This window comes from Macaca nemestrina, chromosome 1 (assembly GCF_043159975.1).
Source record: "Macaca nemestrina isolate mMacNem1 chromosome 1, mMacNem.hap1, whole genome shotgun sequence".
Classification (NCBI taxonomy): Eukaryota; Metazoa; Chordata; class Mammalia; order Primates; family Cercopithecidae; genus Macaca; species Macaca nemestrina.
The window spans coordinates 10310489-10314281 of NC_092125.1; the positions used below are offsets into that span (position 1 = coordinate 10310489).

The following is a 3793-nucleotide window of genomic DNA, read 5'->3' on the forward strand; positions in this document are numbered from 1 at the left end:
CTCAATGGTAAAAGTATTTTTTAAAATGCAAGTAATTCTCTGAAAAAAATGTATATTTTAGAATAATTTAATTTTGGAGACAAAATTTTATCTGTCAATTGAATTTCATATTGAGATTTAATTTAGAAACAGGTTATGAATTATTTCTTTTAATTTGAAATTTTTTCTCTATATATTTTACTTACCTTAAACATTCTGAGTTATAAACTTGAATTTTGTCTTATTAATTGACATTTAGAATGTAATTGGTGATGAAAAGTTTGCTTCTTATCTTCAACTATAGTCTATGTAAATTAAATGAATGATAAGAAGATCTTCAATTTGAGGCGATTGTTAGAGTATGTATTCACTCTAACAGGAATAACAATTTCTGGTTACTTATATTTAATGTCAATCAAATTTTATTTGTGCTTATTATCAGATGATAATCTGCAAATGAAAAATTCTTCCTACTTTTAATATATTTGAACAATCTCTGGTTGATTTTCAAAACTAAGAAAATAGGAAAATCTGTATTTCAATCCCAATATCGTATATTATGTTGTCATTCAGCAAGTGTGTCACTCACTTGTTGTACCACTTACAATCTAGAAAATAAAATGTACAGAAAAGATGCCAATTTAGTTAGAAAAATTATGTAAGTTTATTATATAAGCTCACAGGAAAAATAAAGAGCATCCTTTCTTCTTATCATTATTATCTGACTATTCCATTATCAGTCTCTGTGTAAAATAAAATAAACATCCAGTTTTGGTTTTGCTTTTTAATTTAGAGTTTCTTTTGCTTTTTTTATATCTTTATTCCCAGGTAATTATGCCTGGTCAGCTTAATTATGCCTGGTGGTTTCCATTTTTAATTTTGCTCATATTATTCATCAATCAATCTGTAGTAATGCATAAAAACACAAACTACAATCCTACTCTCTCTGAAACAAACACTCAATACATTGGAATGATAAAAGTAACAAGAACATCAATAATGGTAATGATGTCTAACATTTATTTTGAGAAATACCCCAAAGTTCCTAACTAATCATGAACTGTACTTTTTGTGGGCTTGTTATTGAAAGCTTACTATGTTCCAGAAACTATGCTAGAAACTTGAACTTCAGTAAATCTTTTAAGTCTCACAGCAATGGCATGAGAAAGACACGATTATTAACAATCCCCAATCTTTTCTGCATTGGTTACTGTAGTATCACTCCATTGAACAACTTTTGATAAGTTCATAAAAGACCAGCAAGTCACCAAGTACAATTAATATTCCTGTCTTTATGTAACTGGGCCAATCCATGTTGCCTTCTCCCCTTCCCTTTATCCTTTGTCCCTCTCTTGTCTTCCCTCCTCACCACTCTCTTTCTCCTTCTTTTCCCTTTCTCTTTCTTTCTTGCAGTAAGGTGAGTCTGAATTACTGTGCTCTTTGATTCGCCAGTGCATATCATATCTGCTTTTCTTCTCTCCAAATCAGATTTTCTTCCCATAATCCAATGTCAGAGAATATTAAATTTTGTTTTGTGTTGTACAACAAAGACTTATCCTCATATATCTTATTTCAGCATTTTTGCCTTTTTAAAATGATGAGCAAATTTAGATTTTTAGGACAGACTGCACCATTAGCTGTGGATTATTTATGCATTTGAATATTCTTTCAACTTATAATTATGAGCTGTTAATGTTTTCTCAACACAGTGCTGGTCTCTGTTCACTGGAGATGCAGTACTGCAAACAACAAAAACAAATCCTTCAAATATTTCCCCTAAAGGGCTTATACATTTTGTTCAAATCGTTTTATGATAACTGAGATAAATTGTGAGAAATAAAGGAGAATCTTAATAAAGAAAATTAACCCGCACTAGGGGGTTCCGGGGAAAGCGTCCCTAAGGAAGTTGCTATTGCACTGCGATCTGGAGCAGGGACTGAGAGGAGCTTACCAGGCTGCGGAAAGAAGACTTTACATTTTCTATGCCGGCAGCCTCTCTGCTAAAGTGTATTTTATCAAATATTTCTGATCTCGCAGGTTGCAAGTTAGTTATCTAAAGCTAGCACGAATTTTCTTTAAGCATACCATCAACTCGGTTCTTACTTTCTTCTCAAGCTCCAGCTCAAAAATTCTAATCTCTCAACTCTGTAGGTTAAACACACACACACACACACACACACACACACACACACATAAAGATGCTTCTAAGAAAGAAAGGATTAATAAAATCACCAGGTAACGATCCAAAACAAATTGTTGCTTCCTGTGTTCTGAATTTCATTGTTTTAAAATAAGAGGGGTAATGATTTAAGGGAAGGATATTGAATTATTTTATTGAGAATATGAATTCCCCACTCACAGAGATATAGATAATGATAAGTTTTAAAATAACTAATAACTATCCATTAATGCAAGATACATTTATCACTTATCATTCATGGATGATCTTTGTGCCTTAGCTGATTTAAGTAATTATGGGTTTTAGCTTTTTCTCCTACATGTTCTCCCTCTAGTATTCTGTAGTGTAAGTCTAAAACCTCAAAATTATCATCAGTTTTGTAAGGACATCCTTCTGGGGAACTACATTCAGAAACATATTATTACTGTGAGGTTATTTTCCAGTCCTTAATCTATATTTCTTTCTTTGGGAATGCAAAAGGACACATTTTTTTTTCCTCCAAATACACCCATCACAACCTCTCAGTAAAACAAAGCCTTGTTAACGTGGAGGATGAGTGGATGAACAGAGTGCATTTATAAGAGTGCTTCTAATATTGAGTAAGCAAAACGGTTTTAAACTAGGACTGGAGCCAGCACACACACACACACACACACACATACATATATTTCTCTTTAAAGGTTTGAAAAGCCAAGTACCATAATGTCGTGAGAGATATGGTTCTTGTCACCTTTCCAAATGGGCTGAGATGAGGAAGATTTGATGGAAGTTTTTGTTCTATCGAGCTTCCCACTATAAATTCAAGACAGAATATTCTACTTGTCTCTCCATGCTTTTTCATTTTGTTGCCATTGGTTTTTATTTTTAAGATGGCCAAAACATTCCTGTCAGATTTGATTGTTTTGGAAGAAAATATTTTTAAGGTAGCTATACAAAGCAGTTTGTATATTATTGATAGACAGGAGGCAGAGAGATTCTAGGCAGAAAAGGGTGGGTTCCCAGAGAAAACCCCACCCTCAAGCCCAAAAGCCTGAAGCTGTGACCCAAAGTGAGAATTTCCATACCTGTTTTCCCTCTCAAATGTTGCCTTTTCCTAAACTACCCATGGCCTGTCCCTCCCCATGCTGTTGCCTATAAAGACCCCAGACTCAGCCAGCAGAGAGGAGAAGCAGCTGGATTCAGTGCTGTGGCTGGACGTTGGAGAGAAGCAGCTTGACTTTAGAGGGACAGCTTGAGGGTGTAACTCCAGAGAAGAATCCTGCCAGAGATGGCCGGACTTCAGAGGAAGATGACCTCCCTCCTCCTCGTCCCCTTTTCAGCTCCCCTTCCTGCTGAGAGCCACTTTGATCAGCAGTATAATCCCCCACATTTACCATCCTTCAATTCATTCATGCGTCCTCATTTTTCCTGGATGCCAGATAAGAGCTTGGCAACCACAAGTGTGAACACAAAAGGCTGTCACAATGGCCCTTTGCCTTCGCTGGTGGAGGGTAGCCACCTCACCCAATGAGGCAAAGGGCCCACTGAGCTGTTTACACCTAAGCCATCTGCAGACAGTTGAGCTAAAAGAGCACTGTAACATGCCCTCTGGGGCTTCAGAGGTCACAGGCACCGCCCCCCGCAGCAACCTGGATG

The 3793-nt window shown here is 36.1% G+C and overlaps 1 long non-coding RNA gene across 1 annotated transcript; it reads right to left on the reverse strand.

Annotated features, from left to right (window-relative positions):
- Positions 1–1429: 1429 nt before the first annotated feature.
- On the reverse strand, positions 1430–3554 carry LOC105474630 (uncharacterized). Its single transcript, XR_982870.2, has 3 exons — positions 3223–3554; positions 2857–2950; positions 1430–1718 (listed from the first exon to the last, which is right to left on the reverse strand). It is a non-coding gene; the product is annotated as an uncharacterized lncRNA (long non-coding RNA).
- Between the last annotated feature and the right edge of the window lie 239 nt (positions 3555–3793).